This window comes from Marmota monax, unplaced genomic scaffold (genome assembly GCF_021218885.2).
Source record: "Marmota monax isolate L192 unplaced genomic scaffold, Marmota_monax_Labrador192_F-V1.1 WCK01_AAM20220418_F8-fsc00201, whole genome shotgun sequence".
NCBI classification, from domain to species: domain Eukaryota; kingdom Metazoa; phylum Chordata; class Mammalia; order Rodentia; family Sciuridae; genus Marmota; species Marmota monax.
In genome coordinates, this window is record NW_026695150.1 from 1,838,622 (window position 1) to 1,861,740 (window position 23,119).

General features: G+C 40.1%; 1 pseudogene; it reads left to right on the plus strand.

The window, feature by feature from the left end:
- Positions 1-18,270: 18,270 nt before the first annotated feature.
- Positions 18,271-21,378, plus strand: LOC124081852 (serpin B13-like; annotated as a pseudogene).
- The last annotated feature ends 1,741 nt before the right edge of the window (positions 21,379-23,119 follow it).

The window sequence follows — 23,119 nt, forward strand, 5'->3', positions numbered from 1 at the left end:
ATGTAATCCGATTTGGGTGTCGCTCATTCAGGAAGTTGTTAAAATGTGAATGTTGGAGGGAGGGCATGATATAATAATGGTGGTGGGGGGAAGGTTAAAAACTGAGATGAAGTCAGTGGTGTAAAGAGGAAAAGGAGCTGGAGTAGTTCACTGGGAAAGGTGAGAAGGGATGGGATACCAGGAGGGAGTGACCCACATGTGAAATGGAAGACATGTCCAGTGCATTGGTGCCAGGCACTGTGGCCCAGGATTCCTTCACACTCGTCAGAATTAAGGGTCTTGAAGAACTTTTGTTTTTGTGCGTTTCTCTAATGATATTCACTGTATTAGAAATTTAAGCCAAAAAACCCCCTCCTTAAATATATAAATAATATCTTAACATTAAAGTAACAATGCAACCATTGCATGTTAATATAAATTTTTCATTCACGAACCTGTTTTCCAATTACTCCACCCCAAATAGTGGTAAAAGAGGCATTTAAATTTTCATTTTTACAAATCTCTTTCAAGTGTGACAGTATAACTGATGTCTACCTAGATTTACATATCTACACACATATTTACTCTATTACTGTATGTTGTTTAGATCAAAGTACATGAAGAAACTCTGGTCTCACACAGACATGTATAATTGGAAAATATTTATAGGCAATTAACTGTGATATTGCATTTGGATACTACACCAAACCTCAAAACTGTTGGAACTGAGAAACTGCATCAAACTGGAGCCCCTAATGGGCAACGACAAGTGATGAAATGTTGAATTAGGAAAATAATTCAACTATATTGAAAAGAGACTTAAAGGAAGCATAACTATGTTGAAGTTCTGCATAACATTAATAATCAATAGCAAATTCTTACTATTGACCTGCTATTCTATAGGCTTGAATTTATATTAGTGGATTAATTTGAGAATCACCTTGCTTAGAAACTGATATAAAAAAAAGTGGTATAAAAATGCCTAGAGTTTGTGGGAAAAGAAAACACAAAGCTGCCCTGGGCTGGGGGAACTGGTCTGCACAGAATTCTCCCTTGATGATGAGCTTACAAGTCCAAAAAAACTAAACCCTTGAGTTGCAATTTCCTTAGGCTATGAAATGTTGAATTAAGAAACAGAACAAACAAAAAAATCAGTGAACAAAACAGACAAAAGAGTCCACTCTCCAACAACTTTAGATAACCATATTTTTATTAAGATAATTAATAGAATTAGAGTTAATAAAATTTTGATTATGTAAGATTTATTTATTAAATACATAAAACATTATTGATGTCATGATTAAATAGTCATGATTGAAACTACAAGGAACCCCAAATCCTGGATAGCAGGGTGCATAGAGATGGATGTTCATGAAAGAGAGGACTGAGAGAAAGAGGGAAGAGGAAGGTCAGCAGAAGGTAGCAGAACCTATTCACTGCTCTCCCTTATGAGAACCAGCAATGGTTGAGGGCAACGGTGCTTAGTTGCATGAAACTTCATATCTTTTACCCAGTAGATGGTCCAATCCAGAGCAGAGGTAAGTCAAGATAATCTATATCCCATAGCCAGAAAATTTCTGTGGCTTGTCCTTCTCATCCTCTTTTTAAAGCTATTGAATCCAGAGGAAATGCATTTTCTCGAAGAAAAATCTTTAAGCCAAAAGATTGAAAGGCTGGCCTAGGATAGTATAAGTTCATAGAATCTGAGTGTCCTGAAATTGTCCTGATCCTTTGAGTTTCAGGCAGGAAGAAGTTTGTCAGTTACTTCCTTTGAAATTTTCTAACAGCAGAAAGGGTTTAGGTTTGGGTGCAAGAAAAGCCAAAGGCCAAATGTTCTCTGTGATAAGTGGATTCTGATCCATAATGGGGAGGCATGGGAAAAATGGAGGAACTTTGATGGGGCAAAGGGACGGAGGGGTTGGGAGAGGGTATGGGGGTAGGAAAGATGTACAATCAGGACGTTGGCATTGATACAACCTACCAACCTTATTTAATTTTATGTGTATTCATGCGCATGTGTGTGTAGTGTGTATACGTTTCATTCTCTGCAAAAATTCATCAAGAACAGGTTTGAATATCCATCAGGATGTGAAGACAGAGCCGTTTTTTTACATCACCATAAGGAGACTTTTTATTTCCTTATAACGACTCTGCTCTTCTTCTCCTTCCCACTGTCCCTAACCTCTGGCATCCATTAGTCTATTTTCTATTTCTATGATTTTGCCATGTCATCAACGTTATATAAATTGATGGATGGATCATTCCATATGTGACCTTTCAGGTCGGGCATTTTCACCAAGCATTGTTCCCCCAAGGTTCATCTCAACTGTTGCAGGCACCAGTAATCTTTTCCTTTTATCACTTCATAATACTCCATGTGCAGGGGCAGCAAAACTCCATCTTCATCTAATTAGGGTCCTGGTTGGGTCTGAGAATCAAATTGACATAAGATAGATGAACAGGAGAAAAGCATATGCATTTATCTACTGCAAGCTTTACCAGGCAGGGCAGCCCTCATAGAGAAACCAGGACCCAAAGAAGCAGGTCGAGGTAGTTACTGATATGTCGCATTGAGCAAAGAACGGTAGGTTGCAAAGAAGCAAAAGAAAAAAACAAAAACAAAAAAGCAAAAACCCCAAACCTGCAGAGGCTTAACAGAGTTGTTTTAACAGGGTCTGTACAGAGTTACTTTGGTGGCGGTGTCTCACCCTTGAGGTCAAGGATGCTATTGCTTTTTCCACAGGGCATCTGTCTTTTACATGAGAATTTCATCTCCTGCTTTTAAGAAAGAGCATGAGGGTCAGAATGGTCTTTTTGTTTCTACTCTTTTTCAAGTACCTTTAATGTAAAAGTCGATATGCCAGAGTGGTATACTTTTAGCTCCTTCCCATGGTCTTCCTTGCTACCAGGTAGCTACCTGGCTACCTAGTATCTCTCCAAGGAGGAGTTGAGTCTCAGGAGAAGCAAGCAAGCACATCCCTGGCTGGTTATTATTTGCAGAGCTACCAATGGCTCCCATGCCAGGGGCTCACCTGTGTTGTCAGAGGGGCTCCTGCTCCATTAGGAGAGGAGGGAGGAGCGAGCCTAGCTGGATTGAGTTCTTTTGTAGGGAGGGCAGGGTGTGGGTCCCTCCTTCTGTTGGGTGAGAGGATATAAGACGCTCTGCTGCTGGGTGGTTCCTCCAGGGCAGGGGGCACAAGCCAGCTGGCTTTTTCTCAGCAGAGTCTGCCCTTGGCTGTTACTTGTGTGATTTCTGGGTCTCATATTTGTACTTAGCATCAGGATTGGGGAGAAACAAGTCCACCCCATCTTGTATCTCTTTCACTTTCAAGTATTAAATATACAACAACATAAGAAGTTTTCTTTGCTTTTTTGGGGGTTAAAGTTTTAAATGAGAAAGAATACCCTCAAAATTTCCTACAGGGCTTGTTTGGTTGGACACAGGCAACTGTTGAAAGAAAGAAGATTCAGATACCAAGGTAAGAGACCAAGTGGGTCTGGTGTGGAGACCAGGTATGAGCTTGCTCCAGGCTTAGCTCAGTCCCTAACCAACATTTTGCATTTAGTTAACCCTAAGTTTCCAGTTCTTCCTTCTGTAAGATGAGTAGTCTTCCCTAAATGAACTTTGGACTCCTTCAGCAAACTAGAATCCATTCTTTTTCCACTTTGTCAAGTGAGAAGGATAGGCCAGGATTCCTCCAGAAATTTCTCTTAGCAGTCAAGGCAATTAGGGTTGGGGAATATGGGAAGGAGAGACCAGATTGGGTACATCCGTGTGCACTCAACCGCAATTGGATCATTTACTCATTAATAACTTATTTATTTGTTCGTTGTCACTAACAAATTATATCCTTGCACACTTACTCAGTGCCAGTATTGCATCCTGTAAAAGAGTAAGAACAAACAATAAGACAGATTCACCCTTGGTGCTTCTAAGCCATTTTTTTCAGCAATATCTGCCAATACATTCCCATTAAATAATGTAAATAAGTAACTTGAGAGGCCAAGGCATTGAATGTGTTTAAGCTCAATGGGCAAGACATTGGCATTGACTCTGTAAATCTGCCCAGGAAATGTGGCACCATTGTTTCAACACCATGAATCCCAAGGCCTTGGCACTCCTTGGCGTCCTTGAGCAAGCTCCAGTTAATCTGCAAGCTTTTGTTCTCTAATAACTTGTGCAAACCTGAGCTACAAATGCCCTTGTCTTGTCTCTGTTCATTGTGCTGGGTAAATGGAAGAAGAAATTCTAGCTTGTCTCCTCCTTGTGAAGCAATCATGTAGGCAACAGATCAATCTTCCAACACTGTGCCTGGGACAGTTACAGAATCTTGCAATTCCACACTTTGTAGATTTTGCTTGGTTAAGAGCACGGTGTCACCTTTCAGAGGCTCTGGGCCTGGACTCTGCTGTGAGAAGCAGGTAATCAGACAGCCCTTGGTTCCAGAACCATAGGACTCGAAGGCAAAATAAGCAGTAAACATGAATTCAATTACAGCGTACACTTCAAGGAGGGAAAATATAGTGTGGATAATGATCTAGCAAAACCACAGCAGCTAAAGTTCTTCAGGGGGTCTGGCCAGCCATGGCCCTGCATGGGGTCAGCTGTAGGCCTGAGAGAAGGGGCCAAGCAAGACAGAGAAGGGACATCAGAAAGGGTTGCATCAAACCTCCTAGACTTGCCACTGATGAAAACCAGGCTGGGAGGGTTCCCCAAGACTGCCCCGGGGGAGGGAGTAGTGAGGTCTGAGGTGAACCAGACAGTGGAGGGACATGGACTCTACTCCCAGATCCCTGCTGGGGCCTGTGGTCTGCTTCTCCTTTTCTCCTTCCTTTGGCTCCGGCATCTTCCTTTCCTGCTTGTCCCTCCTCACCCTCCCCACACCCCCCGCCTCTTTATCCTCCACTTGGCACCCGCCATGTTGGTTCTAGCACCTTCCCCTCTTCTTTCCTTGACATCCTATTTTTATGTCCTCATCCTTATTAAATCAATACTCTGCCTAAATCTTATTTTATAGGTGGATATATTAAATATTTTATATTTATCTCTCTAAAATAAAAGAGCCCATTAATTAAATTACAGTACTTCTCTGTGTCACTGAAACTGGATCTGAATTCTGCCCCTCAAAGGAACCTATTTTTCCCCTAATCGGGACTCTCCCTCTTCCTTCTTTCCATTTCTCTTTCTCTTCTTTCCTTCCTTCCACCCTTCCCCTCTCTCTATGTCTTTCTCTGTTCTCTGGTTAAGACTCTATTGTATACAAATCTCAAGTAACAGAAACACGTCCTGCTATTTCCTGCTCTTGGCCCCACTGGGTACACAAGAAGAAGAGCTCAAACCACACCAGCACCTTTCTTTGGATAGGCCTTTATTTGACAGGCTGAATTCTGCCTCCCTCCCCATCCCACTAACACAAACACTGTGGAAGGCAGTCTTCAGGAGCATGGGAACAGAGAGTGGTGTGAGAATCGGGAGGAGGTAATGAATTTTTGAAAGACTGAGAAACTCAGGAAGCAAATTAGCCCTAATAAATTGAACCAGCGAGAATATTCTAAAACTCCGGGTTAGTGGCCTTCAGAGGAGGGGCTTACTAGGGCTCACAGGAAGATCAGAGAGGCATGGTTTGGGCACTCCGGACTTTCCATTTCAGTCCAGACCCAGCCTCCCACTGTTCAAGCCAAGATGTGGACAAAAAAGCAGCTGAGCAGAGACTGTACAGAAGCTTTAGGGTTTGAAGGTGGCAGGAGTGTTTCCTGGGACATTGGCAGCTGTGGGGAAAGAGCTCAGCTTCAGCACACTTGATATAGATGCCGTATCAAAGTCCAAACTGCAGATGGAGATTTAGAATTTTCTGTATTCATGAGTGATAATGTTTCTCTAGTACTCTCTTTATAATTTATTTATTTTTGTAACAACAGCATCAGGTGTCTTCTGGACCCATAGGAAAGCAGGATTTGCAAAGTTGGCATAAACTCAGTTGGTCCTGACGGCCCAGCTCACCAATTCCCACATGATCTCTACAGAAAAGAGCCCCTGGCAGGGACTTATTGAATTCCCCCGCTGTATGCACCATGCTAGACCAGTACCCATTATGTAGGAGGTGCTCAGTAAGTGTTGGTAGAACACCCAGCTAAGGCTTTGGATGAGTTCCTAGTGAGGAAGAATTAGAAATGGTCACTATACACATCACTCTTCCTTTGTTGTGAAGAGTTCAGTTCACCCCCTAAACATGCTCGTTCCTCAGGGTGACATCAGCTAATCCTTGACTTCCCAGTTGAAGGATAGTATAAGTACTTATCTAAACTGGGTGCACCCCTCCTGGTGCCTGCCGCTGATCCTGAAAGAACAGTGAAACACAGTCAGCATGCCTTCACCAGCAGGACTGCCTTCTGCAGAATCACACTTTCCATTTCATAGACCTGGACACTACAGGGAGGAGAAGCAAAATAAAATGTTATCTCTTCTTGAACAGCTTTTACTTTACTTGGTGTAAATTATAGGTGTTGTGCCCTTGAAGGGGAAATGGGAACCCTGGCCCTTCTTCTGTCTTTGGTTTCTGGCTGTCATGAGGTGAGCAGGTTGCTCTACTGCATGCCTTCTGCCATGATATACTGCCTCACCAGAGGTCAAAAGCATCAGGGCCTACTGATTATGGACTAAAATCTCTGGGCTGTGAGCCAAAGTGAACATTTCTTCTTTTAAAGTTGATTATCTCAGATATTTTGTTATAGTAACCGAACGCTGACCAACACATTCTTTAAACAACAAATATCATAGAACAAAGCGTGTTTAACACAACAATCATTTTATTCACTTCCAAATCTGTGCGTCAGGAATTCAGGCATCACAGTGGGAGGGCCTAGTTTCTGTTCCATATGATATCTGATGAGGTTGGGAAGTCTAAGAAGGCTCCTTCACTCACATGTCTGGGCCATGGATCTCTCTGTTAGCAGGGTTGTTTCTATTGCCAGGCCTCATCCTTTCTACTGGACACCCCCATGTGGTCTCTTCACATCTCTTCACATGATCTCTCCAGGAAGGGAGTGGAGTGGGGTTTTTACATAGTAGCTATAGGCTCCTAAGAGCATGAGTTGAAGTCATTAGGTTTACTTAAAATGTAGGGCTGAAACAAGTTCATCATCATCATTTTTTAAATTAGTAGATTATTTTTGATAGTTGTTTTAGTGCCGCAGTCTGGCTGGGCACAATCAGGAGCCACTTGTCAAAAGAAACTAACTTTATTTTTGGAACCACACACACCAAACAAAACAGCCTCTCAGGAAAAACCCTCAGAGCCCCAACTGCCACCAGGGGCTTTCCACAAGCCTCTCTCTCCAACACAAGCCTCTCTCCACCTCCCACAATCCTCCTGCTCTTGAGGCAGATTGACTGGGTCACGTGGGCAGAGCCAAAAAAGTCCCCCAATGAGCAGCTCCATGGTCTGAAAGGGCAGGGAAAGAGGAGCCAATCAGCTAGATGTTGCTGGGGCCGCTGTGAGCCAATCATCAGCCGGCAGCTGGAAGTTTGCTGGGGCCCCTTCCGCTGTGAGCCAATCATAAGCTGGCATTTTAGATTTATAGAAAAATGGAGCAGAAAAAACACAGGCAGCTCCCCTATACTCTGTCTCCCACTCAACACCATATCTGCTCCTATTAACAAGATCTTGTATTAATGTGGTACTTTTGTTACATTTGATGGACCAGCATGGATATATCATTAATTAAGTCTATAGTTTACATTAGGTTTCACTCTTTGTATTGCAGTTTTATGTGCTTTAACAAATGCACAACGTCATGTATTCACCATTACAGTGTCACATAGAAAACTCCCAAGGCTTCACAAGTCCCCTGTACTCCACCTGTCCAACCCTTCCCAATCCCCTTCCATTCCCTGAGGTCCTAGAAACCACTTGTCTTTTACTGGCTCCATAGTTTTGTCCTGCATGTAGCTTTCTCAGAGTGACTTTACTTAACAAGATACATTTAGGTTTTTCTATGTCTTTTCATAGTTTGACAGCTCACTGATTTTAGTGCTGATTAATATTCCACTGTGGGGATGTCTCACAGTTTGTTTATCTGTCTGCAAATTAAAGGACATTTTCAGTGCTTCCAATTATTGACCATTATGAAAAATCTTCCGTAAACTTGTGTGTGCAGGTGTTTGTATGCACATAAGTTTTCTATTCATTTAGGTAAATAATTTGGGAATATGATTTCTGGGTTGAATGATAAGACTGTATTTAGTTTTGTTATGAAGTTGCCAAACTGTCCTCCAAAGTGACAGAACCAGTGTGAATTCCTGGCACAGTGACTGAGAGTTCTTGTTGCTCCATATGCTCAGCAGCATTTGACATTGTCAGTACTTTGAATTTTAGCCATTCTACTAGATGCGTATCTTATCAGTATCTCAATTTGCAATTCCCTCATGATGTGTGATGCTAAGTATCTTTTAATGTGCTTATTTGCCATTTATATATTTTCTTTGGTGGAGTGTCCAGACTTTTTGCCCACTTTTTAATTGAGTTGTTTGTTTTCTTATTATTGAGTTTTAAGAGTTCTTTGTATATGTTGGCTACAAATCCTTTATTAGATGAGTGTTTTGCAAATATTTTTTTTCCTAGTCTGTGGGATCACCTGTTATCTCTTAACAATGTCTTTTGTAGCATAGAAGTTTCTGATTCTAATTAAACCTACCATGATTTTTTTTTTCTTTCTTAGGTCATGTTTTTGGAGTTGAGTCTAAAACCTCATCATGAAACCAGAAGTTGCATAGATTTTCTCTAGTATTTCTCTAGAAATTTTACGACTTTGCATTTTAAGTCTATGATTAATTTTGAGTTTATTTTTATTTGAAGTGTGGGTTTAGTGTCTAGAATGATTTTTTGGTATGTAGCATAATTTGTTAAGAAGAATATCCATTCTCCATTTGAGCTGCCTCTGTTCCTTTGTTAAAGATCTGTGGACTCTACTGGTGTAGATCTACTTCTGGGCTCTTTTTTCTACCCTATTGATTCATTTGCCTTTTCTCTCATCAATAATATATTGTATGGATTACTATAGCTGTATGGTCAATTTTAAAATTGAGTATCAGTTCTCTACCAAAAAAGACTGATATTTCCTTTAATCGTGGTTATTTTGGGTCTTTTGTTTTTCCATATAAATTTTAGAATCAGATTGCAGATATACACAATGTAATTTTCTGGAATTTTGTTGTGTATGTATTGAATCTCTAGATCAAACTGGAAAGAACTAACATCTGAATATCATTGAGTATTTTTAACCAAGAACATGAAATATCTCTCCATTTATTTTGATCATTTTTGAGTCCTCTCATGAAAATTTTGCAGTATTCCTTGTCTTTGTTTGATTTACACATATTTTTGGTGCTAATATAAACAGTTCTATATTTTTAATTTTGAATTCCATGTGTTCATTTTTTTGTTATATAATAAAGTAATGAATTTTGCATACTAATAAAACATAATTTTTGGCATATTTTAACACTAAAACCAGTCAACAGGGGAGAAGACTACACAAAGTGTGAATATTGAGAAGTTCTTTGGGGACCACCAATATAAGAGGTCACCATGGAAAAATGGAGAAACTGTGATTGGGCAAAGGGGAGGTAGGGGAGGGAAGGGGGTATGGGGACAGGAAAGATGGTTGAATGAGATGGACATCATTACCCTAGGTACAAGTCTGACTGCAAATATCCAATTGTATACAATGGATCAAAATGCATTCTGCTGTCATACATACCTAATTAGAATAAGTAAATTAATTAAAATTTAAAAAAGAGGCCACTATGTCAGAAAAGTAATTTATATGCATGAAACTATTATAGAACCACAGGAACCTACTTTTGTTCATGGCTGTGATGATGAAGAAGTCCTACAAGAAATTTTGGAAGTCATCTTTAGTGTGGGCAGAGGGAGGTGTTGTAAAGGTCATAAAGCTCCTTGAAGGTGTCATTAAGGCATAGTAACTTTCTATTAGTTTATAAATTCTGCCCCCCAAACTATTATTATAGTATTTGAAAAACAAATGTAAGCTTAACACCACTTGAAAATGTCTTTTAAAATAATTATTTTGAAAAGGAAGACTACAGTAGAAAGATTGGTCAACTTTATTTCAAGCCTTATTTACAGACATCATCAAGACCGTGGTGTTGGCAGAATGAAGCAGAATGGAAAACGCAGAATAGAGCCACAGGGATATGCTCAGCAGATTAGTGACAGAGGTGCAAAAGCAACTCATGGAGGAATGATGGCCTTTCCAACCCATGGGGCCGGAGGAGTCAGAATCTATAGGAAAATAAGCAAATGGTCTTCCCTAAAACTCAGTGCAGAAACAAACACTGGCAACAGTGAAAACTTGATCTAAACTTCAAACCTCATTCACGATGAACTCAAAATGGACCACAGACTTAGGTGCAAATATAAAACTATCAAACTTTCATCAACAAAAAGATAGGAAAAGATCTTTGGGAACTAAGGCTAGGCAAAGAATTCTTAGGCTTGACACCAAAAACTTGAGGGATGGAAGAAAAAAATTGATAAATTGGGCCACACCAAAATTAAAAGCCTTTTCTATGTAGAAGACCTTGTGCAGAAGATAAAACTACAGGGTATCTGACAAAGGACAAGCCATAAGAATATTGAAAGTCTTCTCAAATCTCAGCATCATGAAATAATTGAATTAGCAAATGGTTCAAAAGTCATGAAGAGACATTTCAGCAAAGAAGTTGTGAAAAATAGCAAATAATCACATGAAAAAATTCCATTATCTATTAGGGATTGAAATGAAAACTACAGTTAGCTTTCCCTACTCACCCATCAAAATGGCAAAAATTTAAGCATAGTGACAGTCCCAAATGCTAGGCAACGATGTGAACTGTGTCACTTGCTCATTAGTGGTGGAATACAAAATGGTATTCTTAGAAAGGGATTTGGCAATTTCTTAAAAAAAAATTCAATTACCATATGACCCATCTTCATTTGTAAGACCAACAAAGTGTAGACCACCCAGGTATCATTCAGTCAGAAAATGGTTAAATATACTGTGCTCTATCCATACTATGGGATACCAATCAGACTTAAAAAGGGATGCAATAATATATGCAGCAACCTGGATGCATCTCCAGAAAATCGTGGTTAGGGAAAAAGAAGCCAAACCCCAGAGGTTACATACAGCACAATTCTATTTATTTGACATTATTGAAATGACAAAGTTAAAAGAATGGAAATCAGATTGATTCAGATTGATTAGTGGATGCCAGGCTCTAAGAAGGTAGGGTGGGGGAGTGGGAGTGGCTACCAGAGGGTGGAAGAGGAAATATTTGTCTCTTGGCTTTGTTAATGTCAATATCCTGGTTGAGAGTTGTAAAATAACTCTATGAGATGCTACCCTTGAGAAACACACAGGAGTACACAGGATCACTGTATTATGTCTATAAACCTATGAGTGAATCCACAATTATCTTAAAATAAAAAGTTTGATTTAAAATAGAACACTATTGTTGATGTATTCTTTACATATAGTGAAATGCTCAAACACGTCAGGTCATTCTGGACCCAGGGAAGCCATACTCCTGTCAAGAAATGAGGCATTTCTGTTGTTCCAGAAAGTTCCTTTTCATCCTTTCTTAGCCAATCCTTCCCAAAGATAACTATTCATGAATTTTGTTATTTTATGATGGTTTTGCTAAAAAGTTTGTGCCTTTTATGTAACTCAGTGTGATGCATTTAAGCTTCATCTGTACTGTGTGTTTGTGTTTTGTTCTTTTTTGAGGCTGGGTCATGCTTCACCACATGGTGCAATGTGGTTTCTTCATGGTTTTTCCTCTTGGTGGGCACCCAGTGTGTGGCTCTTATGTTTAGAGTTCTACTGATGTTCTTCTAAAAGACTTGTAGTGGGCATACTTTCAATTGTCTTAGAGAAGTACTTTGGAGGAATTTCTAGATCTTAGGGTAAATACATATCAAACCTTGTAGGAGAGTTCTGGTTGCTCCACAACCCTGTCAGTTTGGGTTGGTCACTGTGTCACTGGCTTATTCTCATGGGTGTGATGTTATGTGTCCCTATGGTTTTAATTCAAGGTACTGTAATGACTAATGGCATTGAGCTCTCTGTGTGCTTATTGGCCATCCACATGTTCTTCAATGAATTTCCTGTACAAGATATTTGCCTATTTCTGTATCTGTAACTTTTTGAGTTGCAGTATTTTTATGTATTCTGCACACAAATATCATTTTAAATCTGCATTGTGAATATCTTCTTCCAGTCTATGGCTTGTTTACTTCTTAAAAAAATTTTTTTTAGATGTTGATGGACCTTTATTTTATTCATTTATTTATATGCAGTGCTGAGAATTGAACCCAGAGCCTCGCACATGCTAGGCAAGTGCTCTACCACTGAGCCACAACCCCAGCCCCTTGTTTACTTCTTAATAGTATTTATTGATGAACTTTACAGCCTGTTTTTATGTACTTAGTTCTCTCTCAGTTTATCTTTTAGTAGGGGATCCCTCTTGACTTGCCTGAGAAATATTTCCAAGTGTAAAGACGAGGTAAGGAGGCCCATGTGAGATTGGAAGCATCCACCCTCAGGGACATAGAAAGGTTCCCTATTGTTAAAGGGCTCTCTCTCTCTCCATTCTGGAAAACATAACAATGACATTGTTGATTATTTTTCATGGATATGTGCCTTATACATTTTCTTTCTTTCTTTTTTCACATATAGTTCTTTGTCAAAGGCTTGTCTGACTGAATGGAAAGTGCTGTAGGTATTTAAAAAATTATTAGTTTTGTACCACATGACTTACTTTAAAAGAATTGCCTTATGCATGGGAAAGTAAAAGTTGAAGTGTTTCATTGAGAAAGTCCTGTTTTTATTTTTATTTTATTTTAGTTAATTTTTTTTAATGTCCTGCCAGTAAATGATGAAACTTTTGCAAAAAATGGAGGTGGGTTGTGGAGATCACAATCCAGGGATCTGGAGGCCTGAGAGGTGTCGACTTTGCAAGCCACAGCAAAATACCCTTTGAAAGTGTCCTTCTCACTTTAAATTACTAATAAAGTGTGGCTCCAGCCCACAGCACCTATGGAGCCCTCCTGGACCCATGGGGACGAAAGCCAATAGAGAACTGCTTTCCCTGTTTTCCTCCTGGGTGGAAAGCAAGGTTCCTTGGAAGGTCTGAAGGCCCAGGTGCCAGAGCCTAACTTAAGCACAATCATGGCAGTAGCCTTCCCTCCTTTCCTGATCCACCTCTTTCTCTCCTACTTCTATTCCATATGATCATGTTCCAAATACATGACCCGAATGTAAGACTCTGTCTATGGGTCTTCTTCCAAGGAATCCAGGTTAGGACCTTAGGGGAGGAGGAGTCAATGGGAGGGTAAACAGAGGCAAGAGTGCTGGGCCAACGTACACCCTCCCATCTGAAAGAAGTAAGTGCCTCTCCAATAGGGACAACAGAGACAGGATCCTGACCAAGGACATAAAGAGTCTCTTTAAATAGCCTGATACTTACATAGAAAGAAAGTTAAGAACTTTTTGTCTCTTCTTATGGGATTTCAGGAAAGATGAAAACAAAATCAGGAGGTAGAGGATTAGTTTTCAACAGAGGATACGAACCTTCCCAACCATGGATGCCCCAGTGGGATTGGGGAATTGGCTCATGTCAGAAAATACTTCCTCTCAACACAAAGAAGGGATTGGAAGGTGGTGAGCTACTTTGAGTTCCATGTGGTTGCTCATGTACAATTATTTTTATGAGAACCTGGGGTGGTCATTAGGTCTTAGATCAAAGTTTCTGGTTCTTGTGTTTTGTAGAATGGTTGAGTTTTGACTGAGGGCAGATACATTGCATGCTGAGAAAGAAGAGAAAAATTTATGCCATATGGACTTTCTCTCATCACACATAGTGCAGTCGGCCCTCACAGCTTAAGGCTGGAGGTGGTGTCCTTCTGGGTCAGCTGGATTGTGGACAGACTGTCCAGGGGAAGTGGGGCTTTACTTCTGATGCTGCTTCTGCCTCTTGCATGCCCCAAAGAGTTCTCATGTGCAGCTCTCACCCCACCCCTCATCGGTAGTTTTTCTCCCCCAGTTCTGCAATCTCAGCCTGTGGGTAGTAGAGGCTTGTTCTACCTGCCAAGGTTTTAAATGGAAACCACAGAATAACTCTGGGTTAAACACACTCTTGTGTTCTTTTTAAGGGACAGGATTTGCCTGCTGGGGGGTTGCCGAAGTGCCACATGTAAACATATATATGCTCCCAGGAGATCTTGGGAGCAATGTGCCTCAGGCTGGGAAGCATCTGTCACAACTGAATCCTTCCTGTTGAGTAGCTTTGTGTCATGTTCAGGGACACTGGCAATCCCTGGAATTCTGAGTATGGCATTGCCAACGTGATGTGCCGATGTGGTTCTCTTTAGAAAGAGCCTATTTTTCTTGCATCAGGGCTGGGTTTGTCAATGTTTCCCTATTAGTAAAGCAGAAAGAGGGTTAGAACTTCCAGCTTCTCCAGAGAGCCCAGCCATCCCTCACAGTGGCTCTCAGGGCCCTTGACAAGCACTTCCTGTTAGGGCTGGGCTTTGTGCCCAGCAGGTGGGGAGTTGAGTCACTAAGGACACAAATGGAAAGGGAGGGGCCAAAAAGTGAAGGCTTGCATTTCCTTGAGGGACACAGCTCCAGTCCAGCCTGCCAAGCTGTCCACTTCACCATCAGAAAGCAGCAAAGGAGAAGTATTTCTGTCATTTATCCTGGTTGAGCTTATTGTCAAAGGGGAACCAATAAAAGCAAAGTAAGGCCCTTTGACATGTGAGCCAAATGAGGGGGAAGCTTATATTTTAATAAGTGTGGCTTTTGTTGATTCCTTTATGAATCCATGAACACACTGGAATATCCTTGATAATGTGCATTTTAAAATTTTTGAGGCGGGCTCACTTGATTTCAAATCTCTGATTTGTTGAGTAAAATGAAAATCCGTGGATATTTTCTAGTTAATAATAATCCTTATTTGAAACAGAGCTAGTCATGCATAGCTCTGTTTCCTGTAGGATGAAACCTCTCTTGGTTCCTTGAAGGATTTCATCTCCACTCATTTGGCCTTAATCACCATGTGTTAGAAAGAATTTCTTTATTTTGTTTGTTCTGTGTTTTTTTTTTTTTTCTTATGGCTATAACAGTAGTCTGTTAATATGTGTATTTTTGCACATGGGCGTAAAAGTCTGAGGGTTTATGTTTGTGTGATGTGGTGTGCATTTGGAAATTTCTATTATTTCTAAGACTGAGCAAAAATTTAGAAAATTTGAAGGACATAGAGTGAGAGAAAAGGAATTGCTCTGACTTCTGGGCACTAAAAAAGCTGTTGTAGATGGACACGATCCCTTTATTTTATTTGATTATTTATATATGTTGTGTTGAGGATCGAACCCAGGGACTCATGCTGGCGAGGCAAGTATTCTACCCCTGAGCCACAACCCCAGTCCCATCTATCTCTATATCTTCTAGGTCAGTTTTTGGAGATTGTTTCATTGATTGGGTTTTTCTCTCTTGTTTTTTGTATTCCTTGCTATTTTTTGTTAGTTTTTGGCATTTGAAAAATTAGCCACCTCTCCTATGGTCTGCTTTAGTATATGGAGTACCTCCTTCAATTAGAGATTCTAGAAACCCTCAAACTTATTTTCAGGGGACTTCTCAACCTTGTGACATAATCTGTAAGAGGTTTGTTGTTTTTTTTAGTTGGAGCGCCCTCTGCTGTCTGTCTGTGCTACACTCTACTGGCCTTTCTGTTCCCAGGTGCAAACAGGTCATCCACTTCAAAACTAGAATGCCCTCTCTTTGCATCCACTGTGATTTTAAGCAGACAGATATCACTAAACAGGCAATGAGACCATTCTCCTCTTTGTTCCAGAGATGTGTTCGGGGTTAGCTGGCCCTGCCATGGAACACACTTCAGCCCTCAATCAGAAAATGGATGGATCCTGTAGGAAATGTCCAGAAAAGCTTTATTGTTTCCTAGAGACAGTGATAAATCTCATTTTAGTTCTACATGTAGTTCTGAAAAATACATACTTATTCCATCAAGAGTCACTTTTCTTATCCACTGTCTGTCTAGAACAGAAATGTCTAAACTCTGGCAGATAAGAATTATCTGGTGGGAATTATCTACTTCTCTTAGGTGCCTGGAGTGTCGTGGGCAAATAAAAACAATGTATAAAACATAGTAGACAATTACATTTGAGACCAAAAATGCAACCTGAGTCAGAAAAGAAAGACCTGTGGTGTTGGGCTGGTGGACAAAGCTTCTCTGTGGAGCTGAGACTTGTCATGACTTACAGGATCATATGATTCATGTAGAAGCCTACTGTCATCTAAGGGCCACAGGAACCCACAGATTGCACTCAAGGGTGCCCACCTGAGGGGAAGACCCAGTAGCTGAATCCTCTTGAAGGAGAATCTAGGTTTGCCTTTGCCCAGATAACCTATTGAGTTTTTGTCTTGATTTTCAAGATTGAGAAGACAGAAGAGATCCATCACCAATTCCAACAGGTTTTGACTGAAATAAGCAAACTCACTAATGATTATGAACTGAACTTAGCCAACAGGCTGTTTGGAGAAAAAACATTCCTCTTCCTTCAAGTAAGTTTTGCTGTGTTCACCACATCTGTGAGTGTGAGTTTGAATGGCCAAGTGACCATCAGGACTGTGGGTCCTAGGGGTGTGCCACCTAAGTTGGCTGCTTGGCTCTACCCATATCACTGATGGTCTGTGCCCTAGACATTTATTTTTAACTCTGGCATTCTGAGCATAATTTTTGCCTTAATCCTCTTGCATCTGCATAAAGTTGTGTGTGGAGGCATTTAAAGTGATTTTGCAGGGAATTAAATTTTTTTTTGACCTTAGTCATCCTAATCAACTGGTACTTTTATTTAGAGCTGTTGGCAATTGACAAATTGACTGTTAAACTTCTATGTCTTTCCTGTTTTTCCTAAAGAAATACTTAGATTATGTTGAAAAATATTACCATGCATCTCTGGAACCTGTTGATTTTATAAATGAAGCTGATGAAAGTCGAAAGAAGATTAATTCCTGGGTTGAAAGTCAAACAAATGGTAGAGTATGGGTGGGTCATTGGTCATACAAAGACTTCTTGACTGTCTTCTGTGAGTGAAGCCCTGGGCTTGGTTCTGCATGGGAGCCAGGTGGACACTCTGGGAGGGGCTTGAGATGGGTTTTGCTGGGTTGAACAGGCAGGGCTGGGCGTAAGGGGAGGACACTGCAGATAGTGAAATGGACACAGCAAATGGGGAGACTCAAGGGGAACCAAGGAGGGGACCGTAGGAAGCGGCTGTGTGGAGACCCTTGGAGGACTCTTTGCGCACGGCTGTGTATTAGAGTACCATTGGGGTTCCTGGACCTGGGCTCCTGCCTCTCTTGAGTATATTCTTTCCTGCATATCAGAACATCTCTGTTTGTGTCTGGGTCCCCAAGTGCAAATGTCACAGAGAGTTCCCTTTCCCTTTGTTACATGAGAAGCACACAGCTCTCCATCAAGACCTGTCTCTGCTACCTACAGCTGGGGCCACCTGGGCCTCATCTCCACTTGGGCATCATTCAGGGATGATACAGTACTCAGTCCCATCTACATCAGAGAATTGGATGAATTCCTCTCCCGATTATCCCCTTCTCATTCCCAGTATGGGTCAAAAACACAAGAAATACTGGAAAGAAAAGTTAATGTGGAGATTCACTTTGGGAAACAATAGCTGATATTTAGCATTTTTTATTCCATTTGTCAGGGAGATTGCTGTTATTACAGAATGCACTTTTTTTCATGCTTCATTCAAAGAAAGAAACTTAAAATAATCAGAATATAAGGGTCTTTCAAAAGATTGGCTGAACAGTGTTTTCAGAATGTAGTGTGGGATGGACTGAACCCAGAGCCCAAAATATCAGTTCCATTTTTCATAGAATAAACAATCTCTCAACCTCAGGTGGGAGCCATATTGACTAGGGCAGAACAGTTGCACACCAAGTGCTTATGATGTGCCAGATAGTGTTTGAGGCTTTCTACATATTAAGTCACTGACTCCTTCCAACAACCCTGTGAGGCAGGTTTTATTCCTATTTTACAGATGTGGAAACTGAGGCACAGAGAGCTTAAATAACTTGCCCAAGATTCCTCAGCTGATAAGAGGCAGAACTGGATGCCATCAGAGGCAATCTGACCCCAGAGCCGGGACTCTTAACCATCAACCTCAATTTATCCAGTGGGATAAATAGGAGATGGGCAGAGTGACAACCTCCCCACCGATTCTGCAGCGAACGCATTGTCAGCAAGGCCTTCAGGTGCTGACCTGGCTGAATTTTCAGTAATCAGTCAAGGCTGTCTGCTTCCTATCTGCCACACATACCATCTTTGATCTGGAAGATGGACCAATCTTTCCTTTTTTTTTTTTCTGTTTGCAGAAAAAATCAAGGACCTGTTTCCAGATGGCTCTCTTAGTAGCTCTACCAAGTTGGTGCTGATAAACACAGTTTATTTTAAAGGACAGTGGGATAAGGAGTTTAATAAAGAAAATACCAAGGAAGAGGAATTTTGGCTGAATAAGGTATGGTTCTTTATTTACGTGATGTGCTTACACATGGAGTATAAGATCTGAAGTCATATTTGAGCAAACATACACTGGTGGCAAATGCCCCTTCTGTGACTGATCCTTAGCATCATTATTATCTGAATACTTCAGTGAGCTAGCTTGTTGCCTGTGCCTTTGTCTAATGCCTTTTGACATCCTATGCTCTGTTAACTTGTTGCAGAATACAAGTAAATCTGTGTGGATGATGGAACAGCACCATTCTTTTAGTTTCGTTTTCCTGGAGGACTTGGAGGCCAAAATCGTGGGGATTCCATATAAAAACAATGACCTCAGCATGTTTGTGCTTCTACTCAACGACTTAGAGGGTCTGGAGAAGGTAAACCCCTTGGTCCCTACTGTGCTTTCCTTTCCTAAATTTTTGCTCCCAACACTTGTGCTCTGGAAGCAGGTGTCTGAGTAGTAGCTGGTGCCTGGAGGTGTACATTAGAGCATTTCTCCCTCTGCAGCCACAGTGGAGCTCTGCAGGGGAACACTAAATGGTATCAGGCTCACTGGGAGTAACCAGTACTCAGATATTTTGGGGTGAGCTAAAATGAACATTTAGGATTCAGTGAGAGTTTTTCTAAAGATTTCCCCACCTTTCCAAGACATGGTTGATATCTATGAATCCCTTTCTTGGAAAAAAAAAATCACATACACTCATTTATAGCAAATTCTCACCCACTTTGGAGTTAAAACGTGAATGTGGCTAATATCCTGTGTTCTAGATATCAGGAAGGCTTCAATTCAAATCCCTGCTCCTTTAGTAGCTTTCTGACCACTGTGTACCTTTCTTGAACCTCAATGTTTCCCCAGGCATAAATCAGGCTTCATGGTGCTTAATATGTAGTGTTGTATGATTAGGGAGATGGAGCCTTGAATGGGTGGAGGGTATAGCAAGCACTCAATAAATGGTAGCTGCTGTATGTTTAAAATACCAGATTTATTCTGTGCTGTTACCTTGCTAGTAGCATTATAAGACGGAAATATTTTGGGAGAGCCAAGTGGCAATATGTATGAGTGCTTTAAGAGTATTTATTCTCTTATTAAAAAATGTCAATTATGAGAATTACCCTAAGGAAACAACAAGATAAAAATTGCCCTTCTGAGTCAAATCAGGAATTTCAGTATTGAATACATCAGGATACTCAATTGGAAATTCATGATACCTACTGTTTTTAATTCTTGCAGTATTAGCATCTATCATAATGCCTGGTAATACTAATGTTTGTAAAGTGAATGAAGAGATGAAATGTATCAGCTTGATGGGAATATTATCTAGCAATTTGAAGGTATTCAGGCGAGATATGCAATAGAGTGAAAAACTTAAATTACATAGATATTCACTGTGATTGCAACTGTGTAAATATATGTGCACATGTAAAGACTGGAGGAATTGGTTAAAAAAATGAAATATGTATCAAGTTCTAGAATAAAACATGACTTATTTTTAATCTTTAAAAATTCATTCAATTGTATTGAGTTTTCCCACGCACACAGATAATTTAAAGAGAGAAATAGAAATGCCTGCTATATAGTGACAGCAGCAGGGTAAAATGAAGTTTCACTTTTATGTATTACAAAAACTATTAATTTCTGATACAAATCAGTACCTTGCCGTTTTAAATTTTTATCCACAATCATGCCAATCTGCTTTCCTCCCCCCTCTTAAAAAACAGATTATAGATCAAGTCACTCCTGAGCAATTGATAGAGTGGACCAGGCCAGAGCTTATGGAGGTCAGGAACGTGAACTTGCGCTTGCCCAGGCTGGAGGTGGAGGGCAGTTATGAGCTGGAGCCGGTCCTGGCAGCCCTGGGGCTGCGCGCGGCCTTCAGCGAGAGCGACGCCGACTTCTCGGGGATGTGCGCGCGCTCGGGGCTGCAGGCGCAGAGGTTCCTGCACCGGTCCTTCGTGCAGGTCACCGAGGAAGGCGCGGAGGCCACGGCGGCCACCGGCATAGGTTACATGGTCTCATCGGCTGGGGGCTGTGAGCAAGTCCACTGCGATCACCCCTTCCTGTTCTTCATCAGGCACCGCGGGTCCGACAGTGTCCTCTTCTTTGGCAGATTTTCTTCTCCCTAAGAAAGTCGCGGCCATGACCTTGGAGATCAGGAAGCAGTGTTGGGGCAGCGGTAGGATCCTGGAAACCATCCGTGCGCTTCTGTCTTGAGCTGCTGGCCTTCCAATCCCAGCGTTAAACCGGTGATTTAATGACGTAATAATGTGTATTTATGACTTTCCTTGAAGGTGAAAGTCCTTTTGTTTGTGCCCTGCAGAATGTGAATCAGACCCAAACTCGTTGAGACTCCCCAGGGGTTTCCTTTGGAAGTAAATGAACCTCTTGTAAAGTCTTGTGCATCAGTGGGGAGAAGGGGTATCTTGGATAAAGAGAGTGGATTCTTCTTGGGATTTTAGGGTTCTCTTTGGTTCCAGTATTTTGGCATATTATACAAGTAAAATACGACAATCATTCAATGTGTGCATTCCTTGTTTCTTTTCAGCAGATATTGTGTAACTGCATACAGCGGAGGGAACTTAGAAACACATTAGGGAAACGTAAATTAAAATGCAAAAGCCGGAGTATTGAATGAAATGATATTCCAGAGAGAGAGGATTTACTTGTTTTCACCTTCCAGTCAAACATAATCCACTGTTATGTTCCATAAACATTTTGATATTGGAAATGCATGTAATAAATTGAGGAGATAAATGTTGCAGCCATCAGTACTCCTACATTGTCTTTTTTTTTTTTTTTTTTTTTTTAGGTTTTGGAACCTAAATACTTGAAAAAACTTTTAGAAGACTTGCTGTCCCCATTTATGTATTTCTATTAATTTTTTAGTGAGACATAAGTATTACCCAATGGTTTTTTATTTTTATTTTTGTGGCTCTGGGGACTAAACCCAGCTCCTCTTATATAACAGGTAAACACTCCACCATGGAGCTACATCCCTGGTCAACAATTTTTTTTTTTTTTAAGATTCTTTTTAAAAACTTGGAATCTTTTCTGGTGCTCTTCATTGTAAGCCCATTTTACTTTTGTCAGTTTTTAGTAAGATCATCTTACTGACTTATTTTTCAACAGTCTTGTTGAACTATAAATTACATACCATTAAATTCATGTTCATTGTAAATTACAGCTAACTGATTTTTGGTAAATTCCCAGAGTTGTGCATCCATCACCCAAATCGAAGTTTGGAAGATCTCCATTACCCCTAAAGCACTTTCCTCATGCCTGTTTCCATTTCCAGCCCTAGGCAGTCACTGATTGGTTTTCTACGTTTATAATTTTTTTCCTACATTTCATGTAAATGGAACTATACAATGCACATTTTGTGTGTCTTCCTTCGTTTGCATAATGTGTTTGAGTTTTATCCTTTTGTAGCAGGTATTGATGCTTTTAAAAATTATTAGTGCATTTTAACTACACAGAATAATGGAGTTCATTGTGGCCTGCATCGATTGTTAATGCATTTTTATTGCTGAATATTGTTCTGTTTTGTAAAAAAGATGAATTTATTTATCTAGATGCCAGCTCATGAACCTATGCTCTGTCCCACTTATTACCATTATGAGTTATGAACATTTGTGTACAGGTCTTTGTGTGAATGTAGGTTTTTATTTCTTTTGGGTCTATTCCTAAGGGTGTCACTGCATGGTCATATGATAATTTGTTTAGCTTTAAAGAAACTGTAAACTGTTTTCCAGTGTTTGTATTGCTTTACATCCCTCCAGTAATGTATGAAGTTCTAGTGTCTCTCCATCCCTGCCAACATCAGTGTTTTCATGATTACAGTCCTTCTAATGGGTGAAGGTGGCATTGATTGACATTTCCATGATTAATTAAGTTTATAATTTTTATGTTAGTTATTGGCCAGTTGTATGCCTTCTTATATTCTAATCATTTGCTTATTTTGAAATTAAGTAATTTGTCTTCTTCCTGTATTATTGAATTAAAGACATTTCTATATACTTTGGCTATAAGTCCTTTATCAAATCTATGATGTATAAATATTTCTTCACAGTCTGTGGTTTCTTTTAGTTTTAATATTAAATTAAATTAAAGTTTTAAATTAAATTAAATGTTATTTTTCATATTATTTAAAAATAAAACAGTTTTTAAAGATATAATTTACATATCACAAAATTTCTACATTTAAAGTGCACAATTCAGTGGTGGGTACATTCACAGAGTCATGTAGTAGACACATTTATTATCTAAATTTAAACATTTGTAATCCTCCACAAAGAAACTCCATATCCACTAACCATGATTCCCAGTTCCTCCCTGCTTCAACTCATGGAAATCATGATTCTACTGTCCATTTCTCTGGATTTGCCTATTCTGGACATGTTATATTAATGTTATAATGTTTCATTTAGCACAATACATTCAAAGTCCATCTAAGATGTAGTATGACTCAATATGTCATTCTTTGCCGTCATGCTGGAATCCTCAGCAAAATTCTAACTTTTACATTTCCTATAAGACTAATT